We start from the raw sequence: 14,524 nt of genomic DNA, 5'->3' as shown, positions 1-14,524 counted from the left end.
ATCTTCAGTACATGAAACCATCAGGAACCATTGTGCAGTTGGAAGGGTCTTTGAATCATTAGCATCATTCCGTTTATGTTTTGTAGACACTATTTGTGAAGATGATTGGCTCATTGTGAGAAAATCCCCCATGATTGCCAGCATCTCCGATGGTGTGCTCCTTTGAACTGAGGTCCCCTTTCACAAGGGGGTGCACCCACCTTAGGTCACACCTCTCGAACACCTGACAGAGGGACCAATTGGCAATTTGGGAAGGTAACAGCTCAGGCAATCACCTCTCCCTGGGCCTGGCCTGTACCAGGTGGTACGTGTGAACCCTACCTGTCAACCTGGGGCTGAGAGTTAAGCTTTACCCAGTCACCTGTTACACATTAGATGTGTGGGCCAGGCTTAAGGAGCACACAAGGAGTAAGAACAAAAAGAGGAACCTCAAATGCTGAAGCAGAGGAAGGATAGGGGAAGGTAAACAAAGAAAGGAAAAGGGAACGAAAAACAGTGGTGAGACTGTTCTTATGTCAGCGACAGACAATGTGGAACATTCCCAATAACACCCCAGACATGTTCCCTAAGAAAGGGGAAAAAGAATAACAGAAGGATACATGTGCAGCATGGGAGGGAAAAGATGTTGCAAAGGCTGTGGCCCCATGGCAGCCAAGCACGAACCCGCCAAAGAGTGGTGAGCCCCCTGGGTAGACCTATCCTGATACAGACCGTGGCAGTGACCATATTATGCTCTCAATGAAAATGCAAATAAAACTGAAATTGATGACGAAATGGAGAATGACACAGTTTATATTAAAGACAAAAATAATCACAAAGAGTTTAGAGAAAGAATAAGACCCAAACTCCAGATATCAACAGAGGAAGGAGTACACCCTCCACCCCCCCCTCTCCTTCTACACAGGACAAAACAAAGGACATAATTCATCTCTTCCTGAACAGTTTATTAAGATCTCTCAAGCAAAGGATAGCGTTTGAACACTACCCTACTACTGACTGAAGAGAGGATCGCACTGAAGGCATACAAACCGCTCAAGATAAAGAGTCCAACTTTGCCACAAAATACAGCAAAACTAACAAACTGATAAAATACAGTATCTCGCCAGTATTTGTGATGAAAGAGACCAGCATCAAAGGTTAAATAAAATGCATGATTCTATGACTGTAGTCACCATGAGCTGTACTGCACACAAATTTATTGTCTGAGTGGAAGAACTGAAACAAAGTCACCATGTTTATTATACTTAAAGTAAATACAGTTCTAACCCTAATAAAAAGTATCACTGTGCAGCACACAAGTCCAGAACTGACCATTTGGTCACAACTTCATAAATGAAGTACTTTGCTCTACCAAGAGTCTTAACTGCATTAGAGGTACGCTGGCTCGCAGGACATCATCCAGACAGAAGAGACTCACAGACCATTGCAGAGCTCTTAGTGACTCCCATATACAACTCAGAAACAATTCACTGAGTACTCAAAGAAAACTCACTTTGTTGTTGGGCCATCCAGCCCCACATATACCCAATGAGCAGAAGAATACTGTCATGCTATAGTTCAGTGCACGTGACTGACATTGTAAAGTAATGCAGCAATGCTAGTTCCTTCTAGCAAAGTTGACACCATCCATGAGCCTGACAGGACATGCACTATGTGATGAAAAGTATATGGAGACTCCCAAAAACATACGTTTTTCATGTTAGGTGCATTTTGCTGCCACCTACTGCCAGGTACTCCATATCAGCAACTTCACTGCAAGTACTATGACAATTAGGTGGGAGGTGAGAAAACTTGGATTTCATGGTTGAGCAACTACTCATAAGCCACCCATCATGACGGTAAATGCCAAATGATGCCTCACTTGGTGTAAGGAGTGTAAACATTGGACAATTGAACAGTGGAAAAAGTTGTTTGGAGTGATGAGTCACAGTACGCAATGTTGCTATCTGATGGCAGGGTGTGGGTATGGTGAATGTCTGCTGAACGTCATCTGCCAGCGTGTGTAGTGCCAACAGTAAAATTCAGAGATGGTGGTGTTATGGTGTGGTCTTGTTTTTCATAGAGGGGTCTTGCACCACTTGTTGTTTTGTGTGGCACTATCACAGCACAGACCTACATCAATGTTTTATGCACCTTCTTGCTTCCCACTGTTGAAGATGGCGATGCATCTTTCAACATGATTGAGTACCTGTTCATAATGCACAGCCTGTGGCGGAGTGATTACATGACAATAACAGTCCTGTAATGGACTGCCTGCACAGAGTCCTGACCTGAATCCTATAGAACACCTTTGGGATGTTTTGGAATGCCGACTTCGTGCCAGGCCTCACCGACCAACATTGATACCTCCCCTCAGTACAGCACTCTGTGAAGAATGGGCTGCCATTCCCCAAGAAACCTTCCAGCACCTGATTGAACATATGCCTGCGAGAGTGGAAGCTGTCACCAAGGCTAAGTGTGGGCCAACACCATATCGAATTCCAGCTTACTGATGGAGGGTGCCACGAACTTGTTAGTCATTTTCAGCCAGGTGTCCAGATACTTTTGATGACATAGTGTATGTTGTGGGTACACCGCTTACGTCTGTTGAGCAGGCAACCCAGTAGACATGGCTGTACATGGGAGGTCACCAGTGCTCCTGGGATACAGCAGCGGCATGCCCTCCCTCCCCAGCCTCCCCTTTCCCAAGGGTGAGATGGTGGAGTCATTCTGATGTCATGGAGATCACTCCTGGAAAGCTTGTTGGCAGAATTATTTGCCTCAGAGGCTGATGATGTCAACATCCATTGGAATGGTGTTAACAGCCTCAGTCATGTCTCCATCCATGGAAATGCAGTACTGGCCTGCAGGATACTGACTGTGGGTGCTGTGGCTGGCCAAACGTGAGACCCAGATGGAGTTATTCCAAAAATGAGAATGTGGTAGCATTTCCTTCATTTGACACAAATCCCTATCATGGACATAACCGATTTAAGTGCTTCCTGGCATGGGCCTTATCTGCCATTTGAATCTCACATGTATGGGGAGTGACCTAATAACTTGGTGATTCATGCCAATGCCAACAGTATCTTGCATGTCGAAATATGGAGGCAAACATCTGGTCATGCTGCTTGATTTTGTGTGCCCACAAGACATTTGCTAGGGGACAATGATCAATGGGTTTGACAACAGTCTGAAGGGGGCTCTGAAATTGCTGGATGTTGTCTATATCGATGCATGCTATGTTATGAGGCTGAAAACACAGTTGATGTATCATATCAGAAGTAATGACTAAGGATCTTGACCATTTCCGTCTTGATAGCCCTCATGAACCTCTCCACCATTGGATTCTGGGTGAAATGGTACTCACTGAATATTTGCAATGCCACTTTTCTCACAATATGTCTGAAGTTCTTGAGAGGTGAAGTGGTTACAGTTTTCAGTAACCAGTGTGTTAGGTAAACTTTATATAGCAAAAATTCTGCATAATGGCTAAATCATCTTTGATGAGGTAATCAACTGCATCCTGGAGACATACAAAAAGTTACTAAAAGCATCCATCACACTGAGCCACTCAGCCCCCAGAACTGTTCCCACAAAATCAAGGTGAACCACTGTCCAAGGATGAGCGTGTTATATCCATAGAATATACTTCTCAGATAGTGCTTGTTGTTGACATTCACAGAGCATACAGTTGGTGAGGTTGAACTCAATAACTTTATCAATCTCTTTCCAAAAAAATATATCTAAAAACAAAGATGATGTGACTTCCCAAACAAAAGTGCTGGCAGGTTGATAGACACACAAACAAACACAAACATACACACAAAATTCAAGCTTTCGCAACCAACGGTTGCTTCATCAGGAAAGAGGGAAGGAGAGGGAAAGACGAAGGATGTGGGTTTTAAGGGAGAGGGTAAGGAGCCATTTCATGAGAACAGTGCCTCAATGACTTTGGTGTAGTAAAATAGCACTTTTCCTTGGAGATCCCGAGGAACAATGACTAGTTTTTCAATTCCCATTATGTAAGGGGAGAATAACCTTGAAAATAGTGATTTCATGCCTTCTGTACCAATATGCTGTGATCTATGGGTTAGGAAGTAGCTCCTAATCCACCGACCACTATGTTTCTACATAATGTTTGATACCCCATAGAATACGGTCCTTTGGGGCCAGATTGGTAATAGAAGTTGCATTAATAGGAAAATGTTCCACCACTTCTTCTGTATCAGTGTCCCTATGGAAGCAAATTTTGTTTGGTTAATCAAATGATGTGTCTTGCCCAGCGAGTAGGTGGGAAAGAACATCTTCATTAGCATACTGGGTGGTGATATGGTACCATATCTCATGATTACACATGAGAGAAGCCTGGCCCATTGATGAAGGCACCAAGATTCTGCAGCTTTCTCTGTGGAAAGCTATTGGCAGCACTGAAGATGGAGAGCAAAGGCTTGAAGTCCATTAACAGAAGAAACCTTTCAGCAACACATGGCGCATCATTGCAACTGCGAGAAATTCAAATCTGCATTACTCGCTAACTTGGAGTACCTTACATGGCACCAAAGACAATGAAGGCAACACACTCCGACCACTTTCCATACCCCAGCCAGGGCTAGTTGCCAGCAGCACACCACCGATTGTCGAAGTGCACGCTACAGCTGCAGATGGGTAGTCTGCATGAGCTAGATGTGGAGGCTGGCCTAGTCACCATGGTGGAGGCATAACAGGAGATGAACTAGCTCTGCAGCAGAGAAGAAAACCATGCTGGATGTCAACATCATGGAAGGCAGTGACAGTGGCCACATGGAAGATGCCGATCTCAGTAACTCAGCTCCAAGCTATGCAGATGCTATGAGAAGTGGCGACAACAGCAGCCTGATTACCGTGCTCACAAGAATGTTCGACTGAATGATGTGCATGCTCAAACAGATGACACAGCAGATGGCTGCTGTGATGACGATTGCTGCCAACATAGTCAAGCTGCCAGCTGCTCCGCAGTAGGTGGCTTCTCTCTGCCACTCTCTTCAACCACGCACGTGAGCAGTTTGATAGTTGAGCCCACCTACCACCATCAGTGAAGGTGAAAAGACCGATATAAGCAAAATTAGTATCCTGTACTTCATTTGAACTATACATAGGTCATTTGACCCATATAGGTCAGCTGAAGAATAGGATACTAACGCTAGCGAAGACAAAAAAAATTATGTATGTAACATTGGGATCCTGTCCCTCAGCTGAACTACACAAGGAAAAAAAATTAATTCAAGTATTTTTTATTGAACTAACTGGTACATATCCCTAGCATTCCTCAAAGTAGCACCCTTGTGCTTTGACACAATGCGTATAACGCAATTCCCACTGCAAGTATGCCTTCTGGAACTCGCTTTGCATGATCCTCTTTAGAGACACCGTCATAGCTTTTTGGAAGTCTTCTACAGAGCCGAATCAGTGTCCCTTGAGGCCACGCTTGAGCCAGGAAAAGAGGAAGAAGTCTACCAGCGACAAATCCGGACTGTAGGGAGGGTGAAGCAATGTGGCAACCCTGTGCTTTGCCAGGTGTTCCAACACCCGCAGCGTGCAATGGCACTGCGTGATGTCATGGTGCAGCTTCCAACAAGTGATGATGTCTGGCCACACTCAGAGGACACATTTGCGCAACCTTTCAAGCAGTTCCATGTAAAATTTAGCATTCAGAGTTTGTCCGGGGGGCACTAACTTCCTGTGAACCACACTGCAGCAGTCAAAACAGGAGCTGAGCATGGTTTTGACACCTGACTTGCTCATTTTGGCTTTTTTCGGATGCAGGGAATTGGGGGTTTGCAACTCAGTGCTCTGGCATTTGGTCACCAAGTCATACTCAAAACACCGCAAGTCGTCACCAGTAGTCACATTGTGGAGAAAATTAGGGTTTTCTTGGACACAGTTCAGAATTTCCTGGGAAATTTTTACACGAGTCAGCTTTTGTTCGTCACTAAGGATTTTTGGCGCAAACTCGGCACACACCTTTTGCATGGCCAAATCCTTGGTAACAATTTTTTGGATGGTACCGTATGAAATTCCCAACTCATCAAGTATCAGGCAAATGTTTAAGCACTGACATAATGAGGTGCAAAGTGCACAAGTTCAAGTTACTATTCTCACTGTGTCACTGTGGCATTTGGGTTCTTATCACCCAGTTGTTGTTTCAGACAACTTAACCCATTCCAAGGAAACTGTCATTGCATACATTAGCAAGGTACTGTCTACTATACCTGAAAATATGAAGGTAGTCAGATGGGCCTGCCGCACAATTTAAAAACAAATATATTATTGCTGCCATACCTCAACTTCAATTTTCCACAATGTGGAAATCGACTGGAAGTTTTTTGGTATATACCATGGTAAAGGAGCTGTAGATGGAATTGGTGCAGTTGCGAAACATCAAGTGTGTAACGCAGTAACAAGGTGAAAATTCTTAGCAGGCGATGCATCAACTTTTGCTCAAGCACCTGAAAGTACCACAATTATGAAAGTTTTCATATCTCTCCTGATGAAATTGAAGAAATCAATGTGAAACTCTATTTGGCTCAAATATTTTTTTTTTTTTTGCATCATCAATACCAAACATAAAAAGCATTCACTGCTTTCAGTGCCAGGAAGGGGTACTACAAACATACCTGCTGTCTCCAAAGAATTTCCCTGCTGCAGATCTTCATACTGAAGAGACTATAAAAAGTGTAGAAATTGGAGACGTACAAAGTAGAGTATAATGATAAATTCTATGCTGGAGAGATATGTGTAATTTTTGGAAACTTATATAATCAGTGCAATGGAGCATGCTGGTCACTACTGGTTATAGCCTGCAAAATGTGATGAAATACTGTATAAACAGGATAATATTATAAAGAAAATTAATCCACTTGATGTCAATGCAAGAGGATATTATCAATTCTCTGAATTTTAAATGAGTTTGTAAACAGTTCATTTTCCCAGATGACATGCTCTTGTAATTTTTCATAGTGTTTAAAAAATGAAATGTTAATGTTTAGTTTATCTTGTTTGGTAAATAATGTCAAATTTTTATTTCTCTGCTCACAGGAAAATTTTTTCCCAACAATAAGTAGCAAGTAACATGAGCCACGGAACATTGAGTCACACACTTTTTCCATTATATTACAATATTTTATATGGTAAAAATATTTTTAGAAATCTGTAACTGTGTCATTGAATGCCAATCTAATTTGCATTTTATGTGATAAAAACCAGATACATACTCCAAATAGTTTGAGGGCACTTCTGACCTAAATTGTAACTTTGCAATAGGATGTCCCAAATTTGTAACACAAGTCACAATATAAATTACTTTCTTGTACTTTAATTTTGATGTTCTTCACCGCTTAAATATTAATTCAAGATCTTTGCCTGAATAACATAATGTATGATGATGACATACGAAAGATAACACAGGTTTATAGATTGATAAAAAGTCAACATAATTAACCACTGACTTCAAAACATAACGTGAGTCACCATGGACTCTCCCTATGGTAATTTTAGTCTTTTATTTTTATGTTGCACTGCATTTGTCTATTTTGATATATTTCTTTGTCACATTATATTGTTCTGCATTAAGCATGGCTTCGTCAGCTGCAGTATGGAATACAAATTTTGCAGTCGTTGCTCTTTTTCTCTAACCTAGTACTACAAGGATCACTCCAAAAGAAATGCACACTATTTTTTTTTAAATCCATCTTTTATTCTACATGTTTGAAAGTTTTATAGTGTGTAGATACATCCTTTAGGAACAATATTTTCAATTCTCCACATAATTTCCATCCCTCTCAATTGCCATATGCCATCTTGGAACCAGCACCTGTTTACCTGCACGGTAATATTCTGGACCAACCTGTTGGAGCCACAGTTTGGCAGCGTGCACAAGGGAGCCATCATCTTCAAACCTTGTTCCATGAAGAGAGTCTTTCTGTTTCCCAAAGAGATGATAGTCACATGGAGCCACATCAGGAGTGTAAGGCGGGTGTTTCAGTGTTGTCCATAGGAGTCTTGTGATCACTTCCATGGTTTTTTGACTGACATGTGGCCGTGCATTGTCGTGCAGCAGCAAAACATCCTGCTTTTGCCGATGTGGTTGAACACGACGCAGTTGAGCTTGAAGTTCCTTCAGTATTGTCGTATATGGATCAGAATTTATAGTGTTCCCAATTGGCATGATGTCCACAAGCAAGAGTCCTTTGGAATCGAAAAGCACCGTAGCCATAACTTTTCCAGCAGAAGGTGTGGTTTTGAATTTTTTTTTTTTCTTGGGTGAATTTGCATGATGCCACTCCACTGATTGCCTCTTCGTCTCTGGTTAAAAATGATGGAGCCCTGTTTCATCACCTGTCACAATTCTTCCAAGAAATTCATCTCCACCATTCTCGTACGGTTCCAAAAATTCGCTGCATACCGTTTTTCTTGTTCCTTCGTGAGCCACTGTCAACATCCTGGGAACCCACCTGGCACAAACCTTTTTTAACGCCAACACTTCCTTCCCCTATCCCAACGTAGCGTGATAATTCGTTCACTGTGATGCGTCTGTCAGCAGGCACCAATTCGTTAACTCTCTGCAAATGGCCTGGAGTGTATGCAGTACGAGCCGCTGCGAGAACAGTCCTCAATTTTGCCGTGCTCGCTTTCATCATGTAACTTGCTTGCCCACCGACTAACTGTATTGCGATCGACAGCAGCATCTCCATACACCTTTTTCAACCTCTTGTGGATGTTTCCCACTGTCTCGTTTTCACAGCACAGGAATTCTATGACACCACGTTGCTTCTGACGAACGGCACGTGTAGCAGCCATCTTGAAGACATGCTGTGACGGCGCCACTCACGGGTACAGGTTGAACTAAGTTTGAAAACGAGTGGGAAGGATGTATCTGCAATTCTGCACACTGTAGTGTAGTATCGGATCTATACACGGATTACTGAAGGCGAAAAGGCCGACATACATAAAATTTGTATCCCATACTTCGGTTGGCGTGTACTGGTGCTAGATAGACGAAAAACGCGACATATGTCACACTGATGCCATTTACCTGCATACGTCAACTGAACAGGATACAAATGTTAGGTACGTCGCTATTTCTCACATTCGCTAGCCCTAGTATCCTATTCTTCAGTTGACGAATATTATAGGTCAGCTGAAGTACAGGATACACATGTTATATATGTCGTTATTTCCCATTCGGTAGTACTAGTATCCTATGCTTCAGTAGACTTATATAGTTCAACTATAGAATGGGATACAAATTTTACTGTTGTCGTTTTTTTGTCGTCACTAACAAGGCATATATAGGTCAAATGAAGTATACGGTGCAAATTTTGTTTGTGTCGTTTCTTTCCGCCTTCACGTAGTTGAACTGAGGTTCAGGCTGCCAATGTCACGTATGTCGATTTCTTCGTTTTCGTATGCAATAGTATCCTATTCTTCATTTGACCTATATAGGTCAACTGTAGTATGGGATACAAATTTTCGCCTTCGCTAGTAATACTATCTACGTAAGAACAGAATGCTAGTAGTAGCGGAGGTGAAAGAAACAACACCAGCAAAATTTGTATCCCGTACTGCAAGAACAGGATACTAATGCCAACGAAAACGAAGAAGTCGACGTACGTTAAATTTGGGGTATAGTTTAGCAGGGAATACAACCCGTCGGCTTTGAACAATGACGTCATTCCTTAGTCATAGATAGTAATGTCTTCACTTCGAGGGATAGATAATAAATGAGTTCTGTGTTCCGGATAAGCGCTATCATTGTACATTAAAATAATTATTCATAATGATATTGAGGTCGACGGAAGTTCGAGATACAACTCATATATATGTCAAATGAGATATTCCATGCTACCGTTACTTCTATCCCCTTTTTTGCTCACTTTTTACAGAAGTACTAGAACTCAAACAAGCGATATCCTCAATATAACGTTCGAAATATTACTGGACGAGTGAACGTGGACGTGATATATGTCTACCATCTGTTTTCTCTCTTGCGTTCCTTTGTTTATGAACACTCGTCTCTGCTGTTAAATCCGTCTAATAAATCATCTCCGGCAAATTTTGACGTCATTGGTCAAAGCCAACGAGTTGTCGCACAAACGATTTAAATTAATACAAGCGACAAAAGTCGTACAGAATGTCTAGCCCTCTCTTTTAAAAACACATGCAATTATTTCAATTTACGATGATAGCGCCTCGCCACAGAAGATAACCGATTTATTATCTATGGCTCGAAAATAAAGTCATTAATATTTACGAGTAAACTATGACGTCACTGGTCAAAGCCGAGGGGTTGTATCCCATTCTTCAGTTGACACAGCAGCAACAGTGGTGACTTACTGACAATCATTGTACCGTCGATGAGATCTGTATATATCTGCCAAGAACCCTACGATAGGTCCAGACTGTCCCAGACATTATTGACCCACAGCTTGCCTTGACACTTTTCTCTCCGGCAGCCCTAAACCGTTACCCTTTTAAAGTTTTTGTGTCATCCCAGATGGGATCAAATTAATGAGTGATCGCATGCAAAAGTATGGACAATATCGTAGACCTGCAGCCTGCACTTTCCTGATATAAATACTAACGCTTTCGCAGAGGTAACAACAGAAGTTTTCAGATTGTCATTATGAAAGTGCCGGCGTGAAGGAGTTCCATTTCCTCTCCCATCAGCAGTTATGCCTGTTGACAATGTCCAAGGGGTAACTGGTCGAAAACTCGTTGCCTTTTTGACCACTTGACGCGGCCAGAAAGATGAGAATATTTTATTTCGTTCCAGCATAGGATTGCCAGTGTGCTTTGTGGTTTATGATACGCGTTTAACAATATGTAAGTACACAATGTCGATTAACTCTGCTATTCTCCAATAAAAGATTGTTGCGGAAGAGTGTAACGAATTATAGACCTTTCTAACATTTTTTTTTTATTTTGATAGCCTAATTCGATTTTCTGTAAGTCGCAGCGAAGTTTCATTTCTGACTTAGGGAAACTCGACAGTTGTTTGTTCCTTCAGATAGCGCTGCTGTTTGTTTTGATTTGGAAGCGTTCCAGGCTACAGGGAATAGTATAAACATTACCATGAACAGCGGTGTACTGATGCAAATATTAACGAGTGGTATTGTCATGTAATGTGTTGATCGGCTGACGATTTACTAAATAAAAAATTACATTACAGATGTTTAAAGCTGGTGTTATGATCATATTTACATCTCGAATGAAACACAAAAGTTATGTGACAGAATGCGGGATAAATCGAAACCGAAAACCTACGTAAGAAAGAATGAATAGAGTGTCTCAGCTTATTACCGAGCACCGAAGCTGCTGTGTGACTGCCTGAACAAATGTGTGAGACTTTCTTGATGCGCAAGCAGTACTTTTATCGTAGATGTGCCGAATTATAAGCCTACGTTAATGGTGAGTATAATAATAATTTTTCCGTGTTGTCGTTAAGAGAATATCAGTTTCACGCTTCGAAAGATCTGATTTTAATAGCTGCAATAACTTATGTTGGTGTGATTACTTTGCTGATAACATAGAAGTAGTGTATTATTGCATGACAGTATTTCATCTTTACTGTACACACCGAAAAATAGTGGAATTGCCCACTATAGAGGTCAAGTGGCACATTAATTCATCGAGTGTAGAGGTCATGTAAACACATTAATTTCCGTTTGTGCTGCAAGACAGAATGAGTACTATAACATACTTCGTGTTGCTTACGCGGTGTAGTACATCCACATCTATACACTGCAAATCATTGTGAGGTACATGGAAGAGGGTATGCCCCATTGGGGATTAGTGTAGCAGGGGATACAACCCGTCGGCTTTGGCCATTGACGTCACAAGTCGCCAATCGAGAAGCGATTCTTCTTAGTGTTGTAGCTCCCTTCAGTGGCTGATAAGTGTTTTTTGGCTTTTTTTAAAAAAAATCTCACGAGATAGAATAAACAGATCCACTTTATTAAGCAATCAGTAAAAAAACGAAACTGAAACATAACAGCAAAAGCGAAAATGGTAAACTGCTATCTGGCGACTTGTGACGTCATTGTCCAAAGCCGACGGGTTGTATCCCCTGCTACACTAGACCCCCCCATTGTACCAGTTATTAGGGTTTGTTCCCATTCCATTCATGTATGGAATGTGGGAATAATGATTGTTGAAGGCCTTTGTGTATGCTGTAATTATTCTCCTCATGGTCCCTATGTGAGCAATAGGGGATTGTAGTATATTCTTAGAGTCAGCATTTAAAGTTGGTTCGTGAAAATTTGTAAAGAGACTGTTTAGAGATAGTTTACGTCTATCTTCAAGAGTCTTCAGTTCAGTATCTTTGTGAGACTCTTCCATGGATTAAACAATCCTGTGACCATTTGTGCTGCCCTTCTCTGTATGCATTTCATATTCCCTGGTGATCCTATCTGGTATCGGTTCCATACACTTGAGAAATATTCTAGGATGGGTCACATGAGTGCTTTGTATGCAATCGCCTTTTTAGACTGATTGCAATTCCCCAGTATTTTACCAGTAAACTGAAGTCTACCACCTGCTTTACCAATGATTGAGCCTATGTGATCACTCCCTTTCATTTCCCTACAGAGTGTTACACCCAGATATTTGAATGAGTTAGCAATTTACAACAGTAAATGTCTTCAAATATGGGATCCATATCTACTTCTAACACTGAGTGGTATAATGCACTTATTAAAACACTGAAAAGGTTTGTGTGGTATGTTATCATTTAATTCTCACTGTATCGTTCTGTTTTAGGTTAATTTGGTTTCTCTAAACCGGTTCCTAACTTTCAACATACATACTCAAACAATGATACTGCAGATTTCTCCCTCCATGCTTTATGAGTCCTGGATTGTCTCTAGTGATATAACTGTTGAGATTAGAATAGATTATGTACACTGTTCACTCATTTACTCAGAGCAAGAGGATCTCCATAGATGTTGCTGATGTTAGAAAAACAAAAATACTATTAGTCTTGTGGTTCAGGGTCTCTTTTTGTCTGTATGTACTTTCAAATACATAATTATGGAAATGTGGTTTTGTGAGCAAACAAATTCTTCATTAGCACTGATACATAATTTTCTGAAGTTTTACTGTTGTCAGTGGGCTCATTTATTTCTTAGTATCACATACTGATATTTGCAATACATCTAATAGTTTGCTTTATTTTATCATTCAGACCAACATAAACAGCCACATCAATGTCATTAAGTGATACTAATGAAAGAAAGGAACCCACTGACGGTGGTGAAACTTTTCCGAAACACGTTTGCTCAAGGCAGAACCATATTTCTGTAATTATTGATTGCTTATTATTCTTTCCACAGCTGTCAGCAGAAAAGTATTGACAGATGTTCAGTAAGACCATTTAAGTTTTTGTCCGTGATTTTATTAATGATCTCAGTGCTGCCAAGCATGTGTTTTTGTTGATTTCATAATTACTGATTTAGTTGGATAAGGATGTACAGGAAATTTGATTTTAGCATTGTAGCCTTTTAGCAAGAATTCATCTGAAGTTATTCGGGAAAACTGTAGGGAGTGTTAATCAGGACGACTTGACTGAAATGGGAATCCCACTCTTCCCAGATAGTGGCTAATTTGTGTATTACTGACCACCTTCTTCAGCTTATGTATGATGCGCATCATTCGTACGTTACACTCTCCAAAGAAGTTATCGCCCAATTCTGATACCTCTCTTACACTACAGACAAAACTAAATTTATGTACTATCAATCATATTGTAAAGTTTCAAATGCTTTGTTATATGAGTGTCACTGCTCATTTTGGCACACAGTCATAATTCACATATTATGTTTTGGCATGCCACTTACATGGAAAGTACACCAGACTATTCATAAAAGTTTAAACCAATTACAAACATTGAACTATTACCCACTACTATCAGATGTTTGCATTTCCTAAGACATTTTTCTGGGATTACTGAAGATTGCAGTACCATCCACCGGCTTTGATTCATGGTATCATTAAGGTGGCGGACACTCTTATTTCAGGCTTACACAGTATGTTGAGAATAACGTAACACTTTATACACATGGACAAAAATAAAATGAAAAACATTTGATTGCAGAAGTGACATGAAACCAACAGCACGAAATGTAGGGGGCTTGTGGATGAGGACGTATAACAGTCTTAATAATGAACACATACCAAACACATCCCTCGACCAAATAGAAGCCAACGTAACTCAAACCTGAAAAAAACTTGTATCTGAAATACTTCAGTATATAGCAGAAACAGAATAAACAATACCACAAAACTGCACACAGTGCAACAAATCTGGTATTGAATACTTCACAATCCAACGTAATTACCTACAAATAACTATGCAACCCAAAAGTCATATCCCCACCCCTTCACCAACGTAACACAAGCACGTGCATCCCAGTCGTGTTCAGTATGTCACTCTCCTTTGTAGCATGCAGCGACCTACTCGTGAACTTCATTATCATGTCCATGACTAAAAAAAAATGAAATATAAATC

At 40.9% G+C, this 14,524-nt stretch overlaps 1 protein-coding gene across 2 annotated transcripts in view; it reads left to right on the top strand.

Moving 5' to 3' along the window:
- Positions 1-10,706: 10,706 nt before the first annotated feature.
- The window catches only part of LOC124788140 (GATOR complex protein WDR24), a 141,559-nt gene continuing 137,741 nt past the window's right edge, over positions 10,707-14,524 (top strand). Inside the window, exons 1-2 of one of the 2 annotated variants that reach the window (XM_047255284.1) lie at positions 10,707-10,842; positions 11,189-11,427. The gene's annotated coding sequence lies outside the window, so the exon portion shown is untranslated. Of the gene's footprint in view, positions 10,843-11,058; positions 11,428-14,524 lie in introns of those variants that run through there. The other variant, XM_047255283.1, reaches the window with a different exon arrangement.

Source organism: Schistocerca piceifrons, chromosome 3 (assembly GCF_021461385.2).
Source record: "Schistocerca piceifrons isolate TAMUIC-IGC-003096 chromosome 3, iqSchPice1.1, whole genome shotgun sequence".
NCBI lineage: Eukaryota > Metazoa > Arthropoda > Insecta > Orthoptera > Acrididae > Schistocerca > Schistocerca piceifrons.
Note: the sequence above shows the minus strand (reverse complement) of the source record. Positions and strands in the feature narration are given on the sequence as shown.